This window comes from Microtus ochrogaster, chromosome 4 (genome assembly GCF_000317375.1).
Source record: "Microtus ochrogaster isolate Prairie Vole_2 chromosome 4, MicOch1.0, whole genome shotgun sequence".
Classification (NCBI taxonomy): Eukaryota; Metazoa; Chordata; class Mammalia; order Rodentia; family Cricetidae; genus Microtus; species Microtus ochrogaster.
In genome coordinates, this window is record NC_022011.1 from 91,090,427 (window position 1) to 91,114,165 (window position 23,739).

The following is a 23,739-nucleotide window of genomic DNA, read 5'->3' on the forward strand; positions in this document are numbered from 1 at the left end:
CAATGACTTTCAGCCTAGCAGTCCAATCATAGAGAGAAGTCAAGGGCGGGCGCATAGAAACAGGAATTGCAGTAGAATCCATGGAGGAATGCTTCTTACTGGTTTGCTTCTCAGTTGCTTAACCTACGTTCTTACACAACCCACGACCACCTGCCCAGCAGTGACACTGTCTACAGTGATATGTGCCCATCCATATCAATCAATAATCAAATCAAGACTTGGCTACAAATCAATCTTGCAGCTACATCTTTTTCAGTTAACATTCTCTCTTCCCAGATTTGTCTGGATTTGTGTAGACAACGATTTACTATCACAGATATTAAAAGTATTAACTAGGATTTTTAAAAACATTGATACTAATTTTAATAATAAGTAAAAGAAGGTATGGGGTAAAGAAAGTATAAGGAAGCTATATGCAAGAACTGTATGAATTCTGGAACCATTTAAAGGCAAATTACTGGGCACTCCTGGGAGGGATTTTCATGGTGAGATTATTTGAAGAGGAAGAACCGCTCTAACATCTGAGCAGCCCAGATAAAAGCTTTGCTTTTGCCGCTTGTCATTAATTTTTCTGGTGACAGACTCACCTGGCCCATCCTGACCACTGCTACATTTGTTTTTTGACATTAGGGCTCAGCTTCAGGCTTCTAATATGGACTGAAGATCAGGAACTTTGCTGGAATCTTCTAACCATTTTTTGAGGATTGTTTTTTTTTTTTACCAGTATTCATCAAATTCATGGACTGGTGTTCTGAAGTATCTTTGCTGAACACAGTATAATGAAATTTAAAGTAACCAATAACAAAAAGTACTCCAGTAAATCCATAAAACCATAGAAACCAAACAAAATTCTCTTCAACAATGACTGAGCCAAACAGGAAATCAAAAATGGATTTTTAACATGCCTTGCGAAAAATGAAAATCAAAATGTAATAAAGCAGACCTGACAGGATTCAAAGAAAAAGCACTGAAGAGGAATGTTAAACAGATAAATGTCACAACTAATGTTAAAGGAAACACCAGACCTTCTCTCCAGCCCAGCTAATGGGAGCTCCCTGACTCCGGGCTGACAGCTGGGGAAGCTGCATGGGACCAAGCTGTGTGGCTTGGGCAGTTTGTGGGGCCACTGGCCCTAGAACCACTATTTATCCCCCGTGCATGAATTGGCTTTTTGTGACCCATTCCCAATGGAGGAATACCTTGCTCAACCTACTACATAGAGAGAGGAGGACCTTGGTCCTGTTTCAAGTGATGTGACAGACTGTTGACTCCCCCAAGGAGGTCTCACCCTCTCTGAGAAATGGACTGGAGTGGGATGGAGGGAAGGTGAAAGAGCAGGAGGAGGGGAGAGAGAGGGAACTGGGATTGGTGTGTAAAATAAAGGAAGATTGTTTTAAAAAATGAAGAAAAGGCTGAAAAAATGATCAATTTCTCTCCCAGTGGTTCATGAAAATAAGAACAAATGAATCCAAAAATAAGATATGAAATATAGATATCAGAACAGAAATACATAATATAGAGAAGAAAAGCCAGCAAATGAAAAGTTTCTTTGAAAAAAGCATGAGAGAATGCTACCTAATCTATGAAAGGGAAGAAGATCTAAATGAAGTAAGAAAATTAGAACATAGACCTCAGAAGCACAAAACAATTACAATGATTTATATTATATATTATATTATGCTATACAACAGATTGCATAATTGAAGGAAAGAGATAAATTCTTCAAGACATGCAACCTTGCAAAATATGAATCAAGATGAAATTGAAAAGATAAACAACTAAATGAATTTCATTAAAAATATCCCATAGAAAAACCTAGTAGCCCATGTCTTCATAGATGCATCATAACAATATTCAAAGAATAATTAGTAGCAATTATCCAAAAATATTTCTAAAATTTAAAAATATAAATACTTCCAAACTGTCAATAGTTTTGTTTGTGAGACTAGCCTTTAGTGGCTGAGTCATCTCTCCAGCTCAGGCCCAGAAAGAGAAGCATGGTACTTATTCACTATAAGTGGATATTAACTCTGAATGTACAGCAGTGTTGTTTTCAACTCATTATGATCCCATTGTTCAGCATTCTGTGTTTATTAACCCTTCATAATCTCCATTCTGTATTTGTGTAACTAAGAGGTAATTCTATCACTAATACATATGATATAGTCTATAAAGCCTTCACCAAATCATTTCAGATTGGATTGTATACCTCTAAACATAATGCTGCTAGGTTATGTTTCAAATAATCTGGGAGTCCAAGTTTAATTTTTAATAAAGTATATTAAGTGATAAGTGCTCTTCCTTGATGCTTATTATGGTACAATAGTCAATATAGTTAGCTTCTCTATATGAATATAATTAAACTTTCATTACATTTCTCTGAAAGTAAGATTATTAATATTTAAACAAAATATTTTACATGAAAACAAAAGGATATTGTCAATAATTTATTTAATCTGAACTTCAAGTACAAGCATGTGAGATTAGTTTTCAGATGATGACAATAATAGTTTAGATAAGTCATTTTTGTACTCCTAACCAGTTTATTACATCTTCAGAAATAATGTTTCACAATTTCCAGATTCACATGGCTAATAAGAACCCTAAGGATCTGATAAAATTCTAAACAAGTCTCATATATTATTGTTTATTACAAATGACTACATAAGGGACTGCAAAATTCACAAGTTCAGATTTCTTTAAAACTATATTTTAAAATATAAAAATATATTTAAAAATATATTTTGTTCATCTTTTACTGAAAAACAAATTTCAAATTTTATTACAACATGATTAGAACAATTGATTATTATGAGTATATCTTACTATAAATTTTATATTAATTTTCTGAGACTCATATGTTTCTAACTTGCAGAAAGCCAAATCTAAATACTGAATAAACTATTTTCTTTTATAATATATTTTCCTACAATTTATCTTATTTGCAGTGTAAGGAACAAGAAAGCAGCTGTATTTTCCAGATGTGGCAAAAAAAAAACTTCAATAAAGGAGACAAGCAACACAAGTATCATATAAAGCAATTTATTTGCTTCTCAAGATGGTTATCTCAATTTCAATATAAAACTGTAGCTAATGGTAGAGCCTGGCAGCTGTTATGGTTAAACTGAATATTGGCAAAGATATTAGGCTGCCGCTCTATTAACGGTATTCTGAGAACACTCAGATTGCTGTGAAAGCATTCTAAAGCCTTCCCTTTTAATTCACTACTAAAAGTTAAGAAGAAAAAAATCTCATTTCATTTAGGTCAATGATACCAGTTGAGTGACAGAGTGTGTCCATTTCTGCTATGAGTAGTTAACTTCTACTTCACTGTGTAGCCAGAGATTCAAACACCTTTAATAGATAGGAAGAAGTGTACTGAATCCATGAGTGGCTCAGAGAGTCGAATAATCTTGCATCTCTAGCGGATGCTGTCTCTAAGAGTCATGGAAACAGAGTATATTCCAATACAAAGCTTGATGGTGATACACTGCTTTCATACGCTCACTTCTGTTGTCAGCTGTCACAAGCTGCAGTTCTAGGGAAAATTTAAACTTCCAAACATAGCTAGAGGACTGTTCTTTCTAGAAATCACTAACATTATTAGGGTCTATAGTTAAACAGAATTATTTCTATAGTAGAAAAGTCATATAGTTACCCAATGGGCATACATCAAATCCCAACCTGAAATTGTGTTAATGAACTAAAATTAGGATATTACAGATTAAGTCACTTATCTATAGATCCATAAATATACTTGGAACATACATATTCACATCTCTAAAACTTAGTATCATTTTCATATTTCTCTTCAATAATTGTTGCTTATGTTTTCATGTATATTATTTTTATGACAGTACATTTTAATGACTGTACAAGATAAGATAAACTACTGTGCAATTTGAGATATCAATAATTTTAGAAGAATAATTGATAGCCTAAAGTTATGCATGTAGTTGCTTGCTTTTGTCTGTTTGCCAGCAGTAAAAAGGAGAAATCATAAAATAGCTGTCAGAACAAGGTCTTCAGGTTTTGTGCTGAGGGATACTCTTTAAGTCCTGGTTTCAGAGAGCTTGTGTTCATCTTTAACTTCAGTGATTTTCTACATTTGTTAATTTCAATTTCATTTATCTCTATTATTCATATTTCCTTCCTTCTGTTTGACTTAGATTTTTCTAGTTTCTTGAAATGAAGACTGGATTATTGGTTTGTTCTCCAGAGCAAGAGTGGGTGAGCTAGAGCAAGGCTCTAGCTATCTGTGCCCAGTAGCTGTTGGGGTTGCTGGAGGGAGAGCGAGTTATGCATTGGAACAAAAGAGAGAATATGGCTGGCACTGGGCTAGGGGGAAACACATGACATGTGAGTCAGGAGGACGTAATGGTCCCTTAACTGCATATCTTGAAAAAAAGTCTTTCTATTTTATAAAACCAGGTGCCCACTGTGTCTGTGTGAAGAAAAATATCTTCATCAAGATCTTAATAAGGAAGTTATCTCTGTGAGTTCGAGGCCAGCCTGGTCTACAAGAGCTAGTTCCAGTACAGGAACCAAAAGCTACGGAGAAATCCTGTCTCGTAAAATCAAAAAAAAAAAAAAAATCTTAATAAAGAAGTTTTAGCAGAGCATTTTAAAGGCTGCCACACAAAATGAGGACCCAGAATAGAGACCCCTGGACCTGGTAGGCAAATTAACATAGCTTTCCCGGAGATTTAGTGATGGGGCCTCTCTTTTCTTGACATTTCTCTCTATGTGCCATCCAGGGGAGTTTTTGACATGGATGGATTGTCTGCTGGGAGAGAAGACATTGTCTTCTTTAGGAAACCATATTTACTCATCTCCAGTTGACAGCGCCACACCCTTGTCCATGGGTTGGCTCTGGTTAAATACAATAACTCAAAAGCAAAACAAAAGACAAGCAGTTATATGGACACTTGAGAGGAGATGGGAGCTGGGAAGGGGTGCAGAAGGATAACAGAGGGTGGGGAGACGCGTCTGTCCAGAATTTATTACACACATGAATGAAACGATCAAAGAATTGCTTACTTAGAAGTAGTGATGACAACAACCATTGGATGTTTATAAATTTAAATATCACGCAACTATGTCATATTCAATATGTATTTTGTAGCATCAACTACATCAAAATTATCAGCCCATTAATAAAGGGTTTGTGAGACTAAATGTACTTCACCTAAATGAGAACACAAAGGCAATAAGCATTTATTCCATTTGCCATGTAGCTATAGAGAAAGCCACACATGTTGTTTTGGCGGAGTTTTGAAGGGGAATCCTGAGCGGGGCAATTCTGTATAGAATAGAAAGGCTTCCTGTGTCTCCACTGGTGCTAACCTGAAGCGGGGACTTCTGAGAGACGAGCTATGAAACTATACTTGACTCACGCTGGTTGATCCTAAATCCTTCCAGTCCTTGGCAAGGCTCTAGCTATCTGTGCCCAGTAGCTGTTGGGGTTGCTGGAGGGAGAGCGAGTTATGCATTGGAAATGGTCTGACTTTCATCTGATTTTACTCTCAGTCTCTCTCCAATAAAATAATAAGAATCAGTTCATAATTTAATGATCAAATTATGCCAACAATTACTGTTAAAAACTGAGTAATATACATTGCTTATATTTTCCCACAGATTATATGCAGAAAGGAACAGAAACAAGTTGTACATTATTAAAATTAAAATTATATTGCTAAGAAGTGTTTTTAAAAGCATTGAATTATATTCAAGAACATAAATGTGATGTAAAATTTGAGGAGAACTCTTAATGTCTGGAACAGTCCAGAGGCTGTGTGAGGTTGTAATAACTGTAATAAAAGGTTAAGTAGATTGGAGGTCAAGACAGCAGGTAATAAAATTTTAATTCATTATATTTTTCAATACCAAAAAAACCCAGAAAACTTTAATAGCATGTAAGAGAAGATATCCACTCTAAAGTACTGATAAAAAGTAATGTGTGAAGAAAACAACAAAAGGAAGGAAAACTACAAGTCTATTACCCTTGCTGTCTTCATCCGAAGTAATAAAGAATATGAAACCTCAGAGAAAACAAATAAAAATGTGTTTATATTTATTTGTTGTGTGTGTTGAGGGTAGGGGCTCAGTATGTGCACATCACACACACACACACACACACACACACACACACACACACGTGTGTAGATCAAGGACAGTCTGTGGGAGTTGGTTCTCTCCTTCCCCTATGTGGCTCCTGGAAACCAAATTCAGGTAGTCAGACTTGATGCAGAATGCTTTTCCCCACTGAGCCATCTCACCAGAGCAGAGTTTTGTTTTAAATACTAAGTCATTTCTCATGCTGTAGTCTGACATGCTGTGCAGCTATTCGGTCTCTAAAATCAAGTGTTTCCTCTATTGCTTCTAGCCTGGCAGTTTCCCTCCCTAATATGGAGTTCCTCTCAGGATTATGTGCCACACATTTAAAGCACTGAATATAAAGTCTATCACTTAGAATTGTTAGTGGTTCTTCAAAGTTTGCTACAAATGTGCTGTTTGTGCAAGAAACACAGTAGTATTCAAAGCACTCGTGGTGAAATACTAAACTAACTGGAAAGTGCCCGGTTTTACGGAAGTCACACTGTAGAGCAATGTAAACACTACAAAGAGGATTAAGACAAAGAAAGGCATGCAGAGTGATAGTGGAGAGCTTTGTTAATAAATAGAAGAACTGTCAAGAGCTATTCAACCAATAACCTGGAGTCAAGACCTGAAACACAAGCCAGGTGAGGACTCCACAGAGAGGCAGAGAGCCCTATAAATTAAGTATGATTTATTGTCACTCAGATTCATGTTGAGTCTTGGTCCCTGTTGTGCTGAGATGTGGCACCTAGTGAGGGGAGTCTGTGCCGTGGGGGCAGAGCCCTTAGGAACAGCATGTCTTTCCCATGTGTAGGAGTTTCTCTTCTTCTCAGAGTACTGAGAATGGTCTCCACGAAAAAGTCTTTGTCCCATCTGTCGTTTGCAACTACACTTTCTTCCTTTCTTTTTTCTTTTTCTTTCTTTCTTTCTTTCTTTCTTTCTTTCTTTCTTTCTTTCTTTCTCTTTCTTATTTATTTATTTAGTTTTACTATTTCCCAACACTGGAGGTATTTACTTCCCAATGTAGCCAGCTTCTCGGTATTTACAAAACTCTTTACATCTATTAGGTAAAATTAAAGAAAAAAGTTTAGCTTCTTTTTTAATCAGATAAGCACAACAGTTACAAAAATTACATGTACACAATTTATGTACTTTAAGCAAAGCACTGCTTGGTATTTTGAATAAAATAGCACATTGAAAAATCTTTCATATGTACACGTAAAACCACATACAAAACAGTATCAGACAAACTGCTTTGTTCAGTTCTATAATTTAAAATATTCGCATTAAGAATTCTTTAATCCCAGTACTTGGGAGGCAGAAGCAGGCAGATCTCTGTGAGTTTGAGATCACCTGGTCTACACAAGCTAGTTCCCAGACAAGGTCCAAAGCTAAGAGAAACCCTATCTCAAAAAATTAGAAAAAAATAAACTTCTTGTGATGTATATAATAATAAAGCTATATCTACTCTTATTTTTCTAAAAATACTTCGAGAAACCAAATCTTGAGGAAATTGAACAGCAGTCCACAAACTGCACAAGAATGGAACAACCTTCATTGCCGCTATAATATTCTTAAGCTTGCACTTTTTAATAAGGGCGTCAGCACTTAAATTGTATCCTTTAAATAAATGGATTGCTTTTGTAGCCTTGGAAATACAGTTGGGAGTAATTATTGCCAAGCAGCCTGAGCTCATAAGCAACAATAATGGATTTTTGAAAATGAAGCAAAAATCAAACTTTTTCTGTTCATAGAATTCAATTTTAAAACAGAAGAGAGATTTTATGCAGTAACTAAACATCTCTCAGAAAGAAAGCCTCCAGCTAACTACCTTTTGAATAAGATGTATTTTTCATCGTTCTAAAACATGTAAACATAAATTTTAATGCTTTAAGGTTCAATTGTATTCCATGAATTAATATTAGACTATCATATTTAAGTGCCAGGTAATAGTAACAGTGAAATATGGTATAATTTATTAGTGAAATTGCATTTTGTTTCTATTACAATTTATAATTAGGCCAACTAGAGTTTTAGTTTCTGTTAACATTGAAAAGTGAGTATTTCATGTAATTGAATCATAAATTTTACCCATTATACCTGGACTTTATATCTTTATTTTGCATAAGAGTTTCAACATCCTTAATTGCATCCTGTGTTGCTTTTTATAAAATGCTTTGTTTTGTAGATTTATTGCACAATTATTTCAGAATAATATGAACACGTAGAGATATCACATTCATTTCATACGTACATTTTCTCCCCATTTTGTTTTATGATCGAATAGGGAACTGTTATTCTATATTTCAAGATTCATTTGAATATTGTATAGTACTTTAATCTAATTGAAATTTAGAATGAAAAATAAAACCCAGTTCTCACAGAACTCTATTGTTAAGAAACTTTATTTTAGCCTTTTATGTGAATGTGGAAATAGATAGTCAGATTTCCCACATCATGAAAGGTCTTGCTGAACACCAATGGATAAGGGCATCTGTAGATCTTAAATTCTTCAGAAGCTGGCACAACTTTAGATATCATGTACTCCTAAAATTAGCTCATCTAAGGCAACTGAGAAAGCTCAGGATTACGGAAATGGAGTGACAACCAGATCCCCACCAGAATACCAGAATACCATCTGACAGACTGTAGTTACCCAAAATCTCCGTTCCAGGCTTTTATTGATCTAGTTTTACACTTTTGAGTCTTCCTCTACACAAATCAAATTCCAGCAATGTACTAACACCTTTTAAAATATATAAATTCTTAAACTTGTCATGATTAGATTAGCTGTTCAGAAATCTGTGCGTTCTGATGCTGATATACCCTGAAGTTTGAGAAGAACCATTTATTCCAGTGGATGCTTCTCCCCCTGCCTTCCCATTATAGATGGAAATTCGTGTAGTTGTTAGGCAGCCTTAGTCCTCAGCACCCTTGCTGAGATATCCAGTATGCAAGGACTTTGCTGTGCCTGTTCAAACAAAGTCTACTAAGCATCAACCTAAGATAATTATGTGTGACGTTTAAAGAGCCCTATGAACTTTCCGGGTGGTCAAATTTTAATAACTAACAAGCATTAAAATATTCTGCTGTGAGGAATGCTTGGTCACCTTCCAGCTCTTTGCCAATTTACCATCAATGCAGACTAATTTTTCCAAGTTGCAGTAACTGTGGAAGATAAATAAGCTATAGAGTATAGCAGCCTCCATATCACGTGGTCTGTGACCTTTCTGCGGTTAGGAGAGCATCATTTGAAATCTAGTTCCTTCCCACATGTCTAGAATAGAAACTGTACGTTATTTTCTCAGAAATATGAAACCCTGGACATGTTTGGAATTTCAGAAGTACTAGGTTGTCTGGATTTCTCCTCTGAATGCTGAGCACAACTGAAAAATAGTTTAACAAGGCTATACAGGATGGTCAGATATGCTCTCCTCTGGCTTGAAGTTGGGCCCTTCTTCCCTTGAATTCCCCACAGAAGGTAAAAGATTTATGGACTCACGATTCTCTAACCCAAGACTGTTCCTCTCATCTTTTTCACTTCCATTATGAAAACAAGTTCTTGTATTAAATCTTCCATTATTTGGAAAAGATTCTGACTGATAGAAGATGTTCTCTTTGAACTGGGTCTAATTTCTTATGCATCAAGAACCTTAAGTGTAAAAATTTTAAATTTGTGAAGAAATAATGTAAAAACACATGGAAGAATGAGAGTTTGGGGTAAATTTTATATAAACTTTTATACAAGCAAGTAAATAAGAAAGCCAATCATGAAGCAATTACAATGTTTTTTTTTTTAAAAAAAAAAGTCTTTTTGGTTCAGGAGTCAACACCTACAAAACATATTAGAACTATTTTTAATATAGTAAGTTCACTAACATCTACAAAGGGTCTGGGGCTGAGTTGGTGTCCTAATCCCTCTACCGGAAGTCTTGACTGGTCACAAGAAGTGGCCATTTCAGGCCAAGTACTTACTACTGCTAGGAGTCTTACTCTCTCTATATCTATTAAGTATTGTACGTGAAGCTCTAGCTAGAGCAACAAGACAACAAAAGCAGATCAAGGGGATACAAATTTTAAAAGAAGCCAAAGTGTCAGTATTTACAGATGACATGATAGTATACATAAGAAACCAAAAAAAAATTCTACCAGAGAACTCCTACAACTAATAAACACCTTTAGTGAAGTGGCTGGGTAAAAGATCAACTCCAAAAATCGGTAGCCCTCATATAAAAATGATAAAATGACTGCAAAAGAAATCAGGGAAACACACGCTACACAATAGCAACACATAATATAAAATAACTGAGGATAACCCTAACCATCTGGTGAAAACCCTGTACTGATATGGGATGCTCTTCTGTACATGAGTTGCTTTTATTAGTTAATGAATAAAGAATCTGTCTTAGGTCTGGCAGGGCAGAATAGAAGTAGGCAGGGAAAACTAAACTGAATTCTGGGAGAAAGAAGGCAGAATCAGGGAGATGCCATGTAGCTGCCACTGGGAACAGATATGCCAGAACCATGCTGGTAAGCCACAGCCACATGGCAATACACAGGTTAATAGAAATGGGCTAAATTAAAATGTACGAGTGAGCCAATAAGAAGCTAGAATAGGCCAAGCAGTGATTTAAATAATATAGTTTCTGTGTGATTGTTTCAGGCCTAAGTGGCTGGGAACCAACAAGTACCCTCCTACAACACTATATGGCCAGAATTTCAAGACTTTGAAGAAAGAAATTAGAGATCATATCAGAAGATGTAAAGATCTCCCATGTTCATGGATCAGTAGAATTAACATAGTAAAAATGGCTATCTTACCAAAAACAATCTATGGATTCAATGCAATTCCCATCAAAATTCCAACACAATTTTTTGTAGACCTGGAAAGAAAAATACTCAACTCACAGGCTTAGAGATAGTTTTACAGCTAATAACTCTTGCTGGTTTTGCAGAAGACTAAAGACTAATCACTAGAACCCACATTGGGCAGCTAACTACCACCCGTACCTTCAGCTTCAGAGGATCCTACATGTTTTTCTGACCTCCTTGAAGCAGGCAAATACGCAGGTGCAAACACACACAAATAAATTAAAATTTTTATTTTAATTAAAATAAATTAAAAAATTAATTTTAAAATAAAAAAAAAATTCAACTCACGAAAAAGCACAAGGATTTGAAAGAAGAGACCCTAAGCTGAGAAAGGTACTGAAGCTGTCCCCTGCTTGAAAACAAGCTCTCAGAGACGTGCTTCTGCAGGGTCCCTTGGGGAGACAGGCAAAGTCTGAGCAACTGAGGCCAAAGGGATCAGGCTCTGTGAAAATGCGGCAGATGGCAGGAAAGATGTAAGACTGTAGGAGCCATCTTGCTGCAGTCCCAGGGGACCATGGGGAAGAGACAATGGATGACAGGATAAAATTCTCTGCGGAGAGGCTGTAAGAGAAAACTTCGTGAAGCTATGAAGGTGAGGCCGAAGTTCTAATACAGACCCAGGAATGTGGATAGGCCAGAGCCACGGGACTCCAACCCAGAGAAAACTGCAGGCTTAAAGTGGAACTGACCCAAGACAGAGGCTGTTGTTGCGTGTTGCAACACTGTACAGTGAGTGGACTCGGAATCTTTGCGGTCGCTAAGTCCCTTGTGAGATAGAGATGCTGTACATGGAACCGAGGCATTGGGTGTTTGCCTTGTTGAGTTTCGGTATCGTTTTGACTAGTCTTTGTTAGCTTAGCTAGGCACTTGTGCTTCTCATTCAAAAACTGGAATGTTTCCTCTATACCATTAGATGTTGGGCTAATAAAACTTGGGACTTTTAATTAATTTATTTATTTTTATGAAATGTTTTTCTTCCTTTTGTTGCCAGTTTCTCTTTGTAGCCCTTATGGTAACAGAACAAAGTTTAGCTTTTATTTCTTGTTGTACATTGATATTTAATTGATGGAATCATTGATTGTGGAATGTTTTATTATAATCCATCTCACTCTACTTGTTGTATATAAGTTATAGCTTAAACTTTATGTTTCTGTCACTTAAAATGATAAGAAAAATAAACATTGAGCAATATAGACTCGAGCTACTTTTTCTAGGTTTGAATTATGGTTCCAGTGGCTGTTATTGGTTTGAGAATGGGTTAAAAGACTGTATAATCTATGTACTTTTCTTATATTTGAAATAAAAATGTTATTAAATACATATTATTATACATTTCTATGTTGTTCATTCAACTTAACTAAGTACTTAGAATCTTGCATGTTACATAATGAATGTTATTTTTATTTTTCCCATAGCTAAATTTTGTCTGATGGGACTATCATTTGATAAAGTAGTATGCCAAACTAAACACTTATTTATGTAAATTGGTACTTTCCATGTAAAATTGTATCAATTATTATTTTTTTTTTTTTTTGGTTTTTCGAGACAGGGTTTCTCTGTGGTTTTGGAGCCTGTCCTGGAACTAGCTCTTGTAGCAGGTCTGGTCTCGAACTCACAGAGATCCACCTGCCTCTGCCTCCCAAGTGCTGGGATTAAAGGCGTGCGCCACCACCCACCGCCCGGCTTCAATTATTATTTCTATATCTGGAAACTGTGTCACAAGATGAAAAAAATAAAGCACTCACAATAATTATACCAAATAAACCAATAACATATTTTCTAAAGTGAGGTGGTTTAGCAAAGTTAAAAGCTCATGAAAATTAAGTTTTTCTCTCTGTAATGAACTTACTAAACATTAATTGAAATAGCATATGGTATGCTACCAATAACAAGTAAAAATTTTAAGTATCCCATGCATTATAATACTATCTAATAAATCAATCTAACAAAGAAATGAAGCAATATACTATCTATACAAACAGACGCGATATGGCAATTATGTTCCTTATAAACTAAGAAAATTAATGCAATTCTGATACAATGCAAAAAAAGTTTTTTGCCTTATCAGTTTTTGAAGTTTATAGTCTACAAGCAATAATTCTTTGATTAAAATATGTTTAAATAAGTTAGCAATGAAATATAATCTACATCCATGATCCAATCTTGATGTAAAATATCATCCTCAGGGTGTGCTGTTGAGACATTCATCAGGACTAATCCTCTATTGTCTGGCCCTAACAAAGATTGGCTATAGAAACATTTCTACTTTCTTCATCTTCTGCCTGTGACATCGTAAAACATGCCTTGTGTTTTTGTGTGCATTTTTTACCTAACGTGTATTATGGAAAATTACTTTTTTCATACCTGTGGCTTTTCTTTCACAAATATTCCATTCTATCTACTCATGAAATGGATTTTACTATTGCAAAAAAAAATAAAAGAAAACGCATATAAATGACCTTGGAGACTATATATTTTAATAACTCATTGAGATTACCTATGGATAAAATTATTATCTAGCATAAGTTTACATTTATTTTTAATAGGAAATGTTTAAAATATTTTCCAAAGTGTCTGAATACTTTGAAATTTCTAACTGTGCGAGTTATGGAATTATGACTTATGACTGCTGTGAAAACACATATGGACAAAATCATGTGAGGAGGATTCGTTTTGGCTCCTGGTTCCAGAAATTTTTATTCTATAGTTCCTAGCACCATCTCTGGAGAGGCAGAACATTGTGGAAAGAGAAATGTGCAGACAAAGACTCCTCATCACCTGATGGAGAGCAAGTAGAGCACCTTTAGTCAAAAAAGCCCAAGACAAGGCACACCCCTCAAGCACACACATCACTGATGTAGTTCCCTAACTGTTCCCCACTCTCCACAGCCTCTCCAGCCTTTAATAATGGATTCATACTGAACAATACCACATGAATTCCCCTTACTCCAAATCCTCACTGCTATTGACGCAGACACTCTTTGTGAGTGTTAATTACTCTCAACGATGCCAAGTGATGTCTTACAATGTTTTAACTGGCTAGGTACCAATGACATTTAACATCATTGCATTTACCTGTTTAGAGTTCTCTTAACATTGGCTAAAGAAAAGATCAAAACGTGTTTATACTTTTTTATTAAATTATATTCTTCTAATAGAGGGATCACTGTGTTTTTTATATTTGTATAAAAGTTTTCTTATAACAAAGGTTTTTTATATTTTCCTTCTACTCTGAAACTTGCCTTTATATTACCTTGTACTGTCTGTTGAAAAGCACTATTATTGAATCATGACAGTCCCATATATCATTTTCATGCTTTATGGCTTACAACTTTTAGAAAAAAAATCTTAAATATCTTTACCCAAAGATAAAAGATTTTTCATTATTTTCTTCTGCAAACTCTAAAGCTTTATTTTTAGAATTAATGTTCAATCTTAAATGATGTATAATAAATAGTACAAATTAAGACTTTAGTATTCAATGTTTATCTCGTATGTTTAACTTTCCCGTAATATTTTCATAAAAATGCTGTCATTTTACCCTGAATTCCCTCGATACCATCATCAGTTCTGTAATGACAACTCAGCATCTGGCTCTTCATTTTCTGTCATCGATCTGCACGTCTGAATTTAAGTAACATGACATTGTTTTGATGATATATCCTGGCATCAAATGGTATACTTTCTTCAGTTTTAAATGGTTTTTGATAATTCTGGGTCTATTGTATCTCATTCCCAATGTTCAAACCAACTTTTCCATCTTAAGAAAATTCACACTTGAAGTCTTGATCATAAGCTATTATTTGTTATTTTTGTGCATTGTTGTTTCTAAAATGTCATTGGAACATAAAAGAATATAATTTCCTTCAAATTGTTCACCCCAGGGAAAGCTAATTTACTATATCCAAATATAACAAAATATCTTAACCAATTGTTTTTATCAACTTATAATTTTCTTGTGGTTGAAGAGTTGGCTCAGTGATTCAGAGTTCAGTTCCTAGCACCCATATCAGGAATCCCACAAGTGCCTGTGTTTATGACTCTAGAGGGTCTGAAATCCTCCTCTGACCTCCATAGACACATGCACACAAGTGGCACACATACTCAAAAGCACGCATACACTTTCATAACTAATAATAAAATTAATCATTAAAAGTAATTTATTCATTCAAATATAAATCAAGCAATAATTGTTATCAAATATAACAATATTTTTCTAATTCTTTTTCAGCTCACTTTCTATAATTATTTAAGCTGATAACTTAAAATACCTTATTTAGTAGATTATAAGTGGAAAGTAAAAGTTTGGTGCAAATTAACATAATTTTCTGCAATAGGTATATCATAGCCTCTTCTAAAAGTTCTTAATACCCTTTAATGTGACACCAACACATTTTATTTACATATAATCTCTCATTGTAAACACAATTAGCACTCTGCCTCACAACACCTAATACCATCAGAAGGCACAGATATTTGCATTACAAGTAATGAAGTAGCAATGAAATAACTTTATGGTTGGAGGTCACCACAGCATGAGGAACTGGATTAAAGGATCACAGCATGAGGAAGATTGAAAACCACTGATCTAGATGGCCAGCCTCGCCAACTGGCTGGTGACCTCACATGCTTGTGATGTGTCTGAATTGGTCCATCTGTAGGAAATTCAAAACTCCTACAATATTTCTGCAACTGACATTTACCAACTCCCAGACCATCACAGCAGATTTATAACCAGCTTCTTAAATTCATGTAATTCATTTTCAACTAAAAACCATTGTAGGCTTCTTTTGCAATAAGCCAAAGTTCTTCCCATAGCTCACAAAGACCCTCCAAAATCTGTCATCCTTGATAAAATTGTGCCTACTTTTAAAATGTCCTCTATTAGACACTAACTTCTTTCCTTTATATGTAATTGTGGCATTGTTTTGTCTGTCCTTTTTTTAAGTTTCTTTAAATTCATATTTAAACCCACAAAAATAATCCAACACAACTTGGGTATTCATTACTGTCGCAATTAGCTCTTGAAATGTCTCATACTATAGCCGTCAAATGCTTTCCCTTCCCAGCCAAGGTCATTAAGTAACCAACTGCTTTATTACCAAACAGAATTTCCAAGTAGCTAATGATTTCTACTACAGTTGAGCATATCAGATAGGTAAGACCTTAATTCCGAGCATCAGAATAAGTTACAGGATACTACTGAGGGTAAAGGAGAGCACTCATCTCAAACTCCGCTGATGGAGAGAATAATGTGTATCAAACGATGGGATGTGAACCCAGGTTTTCTCTTTTCTCATCATAACTTTCTCCTTAACGTGCGGGGCTCTGTTCCTAAGCTCCACCCATGTTCTTCCACCACTCATACAACTGAGAGACCATAACATCACAGCCCCATAGTTTAACACATTCACAGAGGGGTATCCTACAAGCCCCACTGAAGCCTTTCAAAGTAAGTTATACAATGGTGATATGATTAGTACTGTTGGGATTTTATGACCAATTTTCTTGACAAATACCGTGAGAGAAAGTAGAGTTGATTTGATATAGGTGAAGGGTGTCTCTGACACCTGGTGAGTCACCCGGGTGCTGCAATGTGTAAGGTGACTCTAGAGAACTGCCCAAGCTGGGGAACAGGTGTGACTGCCAAGACAAAAACACCCTATTTTGTTTTTGCTGCTACACAATGTATCTAAACTGCAATAAGATTTAACCTAACATTTAACATTAGGCCACTTCTACATCTTTATTTATAAAAGGGTTTCTATGCTAAAGAAAACAATAATATTCTTATAGAAGAAATTAACAGCAAGCTCATAATTAAACTTTTGCTCTCAGGAAATGCTGTATGTAACACAGCAGTGAGAAGTTGCAGGGAAATTGCAGTCTCTATGTACGTATAACCTGACTTAAAGCTACACACAGGTTAGATCAAAACACTTACATTCCTTTGTGGAAATGAAACAAATTTAAGTAACTTCAATAGAACAAGGCAATGTTTTGGATTTAATGTGTTTATAAATTAATAGTATTTTATTAGAAAAACAACCAATCATAACACAATAGCAAAATCATATATATTTATCTAACAAAACATGTGAGATTTCACACTTAGCTTTAAAACCCTGCTGTAAAAGAGAAAAAAAAGGTATATTACCCTAAAGAGCATAATAGAATAGCTATTTTATTGCAGCTGTTTGTAATCGATGATACAAACCACCAGTGTTGCAAACACAATGCCATTTTCTTTAAGTTAATTTATCAATTTAAATCTATATACACACAATATGGAATTCTATAAAGGATTCTGAAATTTACATGAGGAAATAAATGCTCATGAGTTAAAGAAATTAAAAGAATATCCATAAAAGTAACCAATGATCTCATCCTCCTCCTTGAATATGCTTTTTTTACTCATTCTTCCCATTTGTTCCCTTCACAGATCTATCACTCTGCTAAGGGGTGTCTTGAACATTCCTTCCTTATGTCTACCTTAGGGACAGACAGCAAAAGAACAGAACTTCCAAACAGGATACGCCTCCTCCTCCTCCTCCTCCTTTCCCCTTCCTCCTTCTTATTTCTTCTTCTTTCTCTTAATAAAAGCATTTAACTGAGGCTTACTTACAGTTTCAGAAGGTTAGTTTATTATAATCATGACAAGGGCATGGCAGGAAGGAGATTGGTAGCACTCTTAGCACTAGAGCAGTAGCTAAAAATAAAGTACTGATCTACAGGCAGAGAGAGAGAGAGAGAGAGAGAGAGAGAGAGAGAGAGAGAGAGAGAGAGAGAGAGGAGTTTTCAATACATAGCTTGGAAGACATGAATCAACATAGCTTGGAAGACATGAATCATAATCACAGAAAGGAATTTTCAACCTCTAAAGGACCAGGCAAAGAAATGAGATAATTTCAAGCATTTGATTTTTGCTTGCAAAGGACAGTCTATCAAACTTTTATGTTACAGATAAATGGAAGTTTTCCTGAAGCTACAATAGCATAGAACATTCAAGCATCAGCCGTACTCAGAATAAAAACCATCTATCCATATGAGCTCATTGCATGCTTAGTAATCAGTTCTTGTTTGGCTGTCTTGAATCTGGCTGCCTCACAAGCCCATCTGCTTCTTTACTAGAATTCTGGAATTTATGACTAGGGGAACTGGTGTAGTTTCAAATTTGTCTCTGCGATGCCAGAAGAGAAGCTGGAACCTCTAAGGACCTGGCATGGTCTTTTTCATGGAACTCTCAGGCAGCTTTGGTTTAAGACAAAGTGTCAGAGAGCGCAGATACAAGAGAGCTTTTAAAAGGATGCATTAGTGTAAAATTAAAAGCTAACAGTAGTTGACAGGTTTAAATTATTGTGTTAACCTAATAGTGATTTTTTTATTGAAATCTCTGGTAACATACATAGGCATAATAATTGATTAAAAGCCAGTGATCTTGGTGGGATGGCAATAAGACAAAGAAAGCAATCTGGAAGCTCTTTAGATTAACTATTCGTGTTGACTAAATGTTAACACACATAGTTACAAACCCTATTTTTAAGGGAGAGTAAAGATCACATTTAATTTATAAACATGTAAGAATCAAGTCATTACAGAAAAACTCTTCAGACTTAAGTAATAAAACCCCTGAAATATACTATACCATAGATGTAGCAAGCATACAACTAGAAAATGTCATGAATCCATCAAGTTGACAAAGATTTTCTAAATCTATAGTAAGTTCTAAGTATCTATCAGGAAGCCGAAGTAGGGGCAGAATATCAATCATTGATCTTTGTGGTCCGTGCCTCCAGGTTGAAAATTACAAATAAGGACTGAGATCTCTGAGAGTCAGAGTATACCAACTGGCTATTCAGTGCTGAATGGTCAGCCCCGAACGCATGCAGACAAGTAACATTACACAGACTAAACAGGTTACATTAAGAAATATATATGTATATACAAATATATGCATGCATGCACAATAATTGGTAAAAAAAAAAGGAGACCATGAATTAAGGGAAGCAGGGAGGGGTGAAAAGGAGGGTTTGGTGAGAGGGGGGAAAAAGGAGAATTGATGTTATTAAGTAAATATATCAAAAATGAACTGAAAAATTAAATATTATGAAAGTCTGGCAGGAAAAAAAAATCTTGAAGCCAAGGAAGGAAATGACACACTATGCTTGATATTTACCTTCTTTTAACATTAAAGGAAAATGTAGTATCTTGAGCTTATTTTCTCAGTTTTCTGACATTTTTGTTTTTAACATTGTGTTTATTTGTTTGTTTATTTGGTGGCTTCAATGGTGAATGGTAGAAAATAAGACATGGGCTTTGCTAGAGGAAATACATCACTAATAATTTTTCCTGGAAAGACACCCTGAGTCCTGACCCTTTCCTGTTTCCCTCCTTTCATCCAACAAAACACTCTCCCTCGCCATGGCTGAGAACCAACAGAGATAGCTCACTGTGGACCATGGTCAAAGCCTCTGAATTCAAGAGCTCAAAGAAATCTTTGCTCCCTTTAAACAGTTTCTCTTAGGTATTTGTCATAGTGATGAAAAATGGACCATGGGAACCATAGATTCTAATACAATCAAAAATAGAGTCATGTGGGAAAAATATAATAAGGAGAAAATAAATTTATCATGATGACTAGTTCAGGCTGATGAGATACATTATTATAATGCAGTAAGCAGTCTCGGGAAATTATTTTTTTACTTATAAATTTATATCTGTGTTATCCAAAATAATCTGGAGACTGCATTGTTTGAGATGGGTAGCAGCTTGAGTTAATAAGGAGATCACATGTGTGTCAATTATTTAGTTGCCATAATTAAAGATTCAAAAACATTAAAGGAAAATTAAGGACAGAATTTGTTGGTATTGATGCCACTTTCTCCTGGTTGTTTTGCCTACTAGATACAAGCAACTGGCAATGCTTCCAAAATGTAATAGGGTCTAACATGTGTTAAAGCAGCAACTATGGAGTAAGTCTTTGACAGTTTAAGTTCCCATCCCTGCAGAAAAGGAGAGATTGAAGAGAATAAAGGTTTTAATTACATTGAGGAGTTAGGAGATAATATTGGCTATGCTTCTCGTCTAAAAGCAAGACAAGAGTCCACAGGTTAGCTAAGAGGTACGGCATCCTTTGATCTATCCATTGCCTCAGGAATCACTGTGCGTGCCTGCACACACACGCACAAGCACACAAGGAAGACTATACAGGTATAAAATTATTAATATAAATTATTAGAAACTTATTGCACGGCATTTGGTAGACAAGAGGCCTAATGCCAGAAAAATTACATTTTTAGGCTAATAATAGATGTAAGTTCACATTCTTACAGTTTTAGACTATTAAGAGATGTAAGTTAACACTCTCAGTTCACACTCTCATTGTAAACAACAAGCAGCCTCTAGGAAGTTGAAAATCCCTGGTTTATTTTATTTTTTTTTTAAAGAGAGTGTATATGCTTACATTACTGCCATGGCTTGGGTAGGTATCCCCCAAAGGCCTGTGTGTTAAATCCTTGATTGCAAGCTGTAGTCATGGAAGAAGAAGCCTTTAAGGCATGAGCCCTAGTGGGAAAGTTTGGTGTTGCTGGAGGTGTGCTCTCAAAGGAGATGTTGCTAGTCTGGTTCCTTTCACACCGTTCTTCTGCACCTTGGAGAAGACGTGAGCAGCGCTCTCCATCGACGTCTCTCTGAGAGGTCTCCTTCAAAACCACAGGACAAACTGAGCATGGACTAAAATACGAAAACTGTGAGACAAAACATCCCTTTTCTTTTCTGAATATACCCAGTATTTATGTAATAAAGAAATGGAAAACTGCCGCAAGAAGTGGATTAATATATACAAATTTGATATATTGGTGAATATGCAGACAAGTCTTTGATACTGGCTTATAAGAGAAATTTAGAACTGTTTGGAGGAGGTAACATAATCCTAGCATGCTCTACCAGGCTTTAACCAGCACTTCAGTAGGAGACTCAGAAGGCCAGGATGCTGTGGGATTATGGGCATAAACGCCCTCATGTTGAAGTTTAAGACAGAAATGAGGGATCTGCCAGAAACAGGGCTAGAGCTACCTGTGTCATGCTGAACTGCATTCTGTACTTCCTTGAGCCTTTATGAAAGGTGACAGTTTACTTAGTGGAAGAAATTTTAGGGAGGCCCGGCATCCAGTACATCATGTGTCAACCATTGCAAATAGCCAGAGATTACAGAGCAGCGCAGGAGAAAGTTTAAAAATGGAAAACGTATATAGAACAAAGAGCATGGATAAAAATATGGCCAAGGAAGGTGTGGGTAATTCATGCTCATTAAAAAACAAAGCCAAGTGTTTTCACCAGGGAAGTAAGAGAGATACCAGGAGGGCATCTCAAGAATCATGGAAACAAAAAATTCCTAGCGAATTTCTTAATATAAGTCTCCCCCCAAACTTCATTGATTTCCCAGAAATGTTCAAGCCAACCAGGCTCTCAGAAGTTCTGCAGCTATTGTGTGAACAGGCCCAGACTCAGTTTCCACAAAAGGCTTTCTCGTAGAAATGAAAACAAAAAAAATAAATAAATAAAAATAAAATATCAGGGGAATCTACACCTCCGTCCGCTGTAGCAACTGGAGACAATCTTTCTGGACTCGGCGCGGGCGGAGGGAGTGCTTGCAGGGGGTTGGCCTGGTGCAATCCGCACCGTGGGGACGCTGCTGCGCGTGGAAGCTATTGTTCAGAAGAGAAGTACCGACGTATAGAGGGCTGCTGTATCTGCAGAGCCAAGTCCTCCAGTTCACGGTTCACAGACAGCAAACGCTACGAAAAGGACTTCCAGAGCTGTTTTGGGTTGCACGAGACTCGCTCGGGAGACATCTGCAATGCCTGTGTGCTGCTTGTGAAAAGATGGAAGAAGTTGCCGGCGGGATCAAAAAAAAAAAACTGGAATCACGTGGTAGATGCAAGGGCAGGACCCAGTCTGAAGACAACGTTGAAACCAAAGAAAGTGAAAACTCTGTCTGGAAACAGGATGAAAAGCAACCAGATCAGTAAACTGCAGAAGGAGTTTAAACGCCACAATTCGGATGCTCACAGCACCACCTCAGGTGCCTCCCCCGCCCAGTCTCCCTGCTACAGTAACCAGTCAGACGATGGCTCAGATTCAGAGATGGCGTCCAGCTCTAACAGGACTCCAGTGTTTTCCTTCTTAGATCTTACCTACTGGAAAAGACAGAAGATTTCCTGTGGGACCATCTACAAGGGCCGCTTTGGGGAGGTCCTCATCGACAGGCATCTCTTCAAGCCCTGCTGCAGCAGTAAGGAGGCAGCTGCTGAGAAGCCCGAGGAGCAGGGGCCAGCGCCTCTGCCCATCTCCACTCAGGAGTGGTGACTGAGGTTCATGTAGAAGGGAACAAAGAGCGAATTTAAACTTTGAAAAGACCACAAAGCAACAAACTGACCCTCCTATTTTTAACTTGGATACCTGCTATTCTGCCAAAAGACATTTTTCTAGAATAGTTTCATGGGTTACCCATCCCCCCCATGCAACAAACTTTGAAGCCAGTTTCTAGCTTACTACAAGAAAGAAGTGTACATAATATTTAAGATGCTGGGTATTTCATAGGAAAGCTGAATGCTGCTGTAAAGTGCTCTTTAAAGTCTTTTTTTTTTTAATCCCCTCTAATGAATGGATGTAGGGGAATTTCAGGGGACAGAGATGGGATTTGTGTGTGATAAACCATATGTAGTTTTTAGTCTTTCTGTGGAGAGGCAGTGGTTGGGGCATTTTTAAATGGCTGGCTACACTTGTTTTCCCTCATGATAATTTGTTATAACTCAGTAGCACGACCTGCCCCCTAGAGGTAGTTAAGAATTTTTCAATGCTAAGGTGTTGCCAAGGCTCTGATGATTCAGACCTGTACTACTGATGATTAAGCAGGACAGACTGAGCTTTCTGCAAATAGCTTGGAGGACGAAGCAATCTCTGAACACACACAGGCAGCACCAAGTCGCCTCCCCTCGTCCTATGTGAATCTTATAAAACAGAACCAGAGCTCCTTCTGGGGAAGGCCAGCCTGTAGGATGAACAAGGTCCTATAGGGATAGAACCAAAGCATCACCATGCGGTAGAGAACACGTGGTTATAAACTACTTAAACAGGATGTGTAAGTCCTGGGGATGCGAGGGGCACAGTGGATGCTGCTCGGGGCACATTTCTTAGAGGGCTTGCAGTGTGTAAATAATTGACACTGGTGTTACACAGCTGTCTGGGATTCACTGAAATCCGCACGATTCAGTTCTAGCTCTGGATTACCTCAGTTGACCTTTTGTGGAGGTTTTTTTTTTTTTTATCTATAGAGTAGCTCTTTGCCTTGTCATAACTTTATTAGGGTTTTGGGTTTTGTCTTACTGTTTTTCTCCCTCTATTTAAAGTCTGATTTAGAAGAAAAGAGTTGAGTGTTGAGGCTAAGTTGGTTGGTTGGATTGGGTCGGCTTCTTGGAGTTGGGCTTCTGAACATCAAGATAGCTGAGTGGAGCTCCTCGTGTGGAGATCTCAATGAGGGCGCTCAGCTGAGCCAGACTGAGGTTGTCCGACGTCCTCTTTTCAAAGTTCAGGAAAAATAGTGCCATTTCGGACCTCTCCTAGAGGGAGGGGTGTGTGGCTGCCTTAGTATTCTGTCGCTCATGATATTTTAAAAACTGGATTTTTAAGAGTCTGTTGGTGTTTGGTGTTTCACAACGGGGAGGGCCACCGTTTGTGGCATCCCATAGTTTTATAGTTTTACATTTT

General features: G+C 36.6%; 1 pseudogene; it reads left to right on the forward strand.

The window, feature by feature from the left end:
- The first annotated feature begins 19,938 nt into the window (after positions 1–19,938).
- LOC101980583 lies at positions 19,939–22,932 on the forward strand (annotated as a pseudogene).
- The last annotated feature ends 807 nt before the right edge of the window (positions 22,933–23,739 follow it).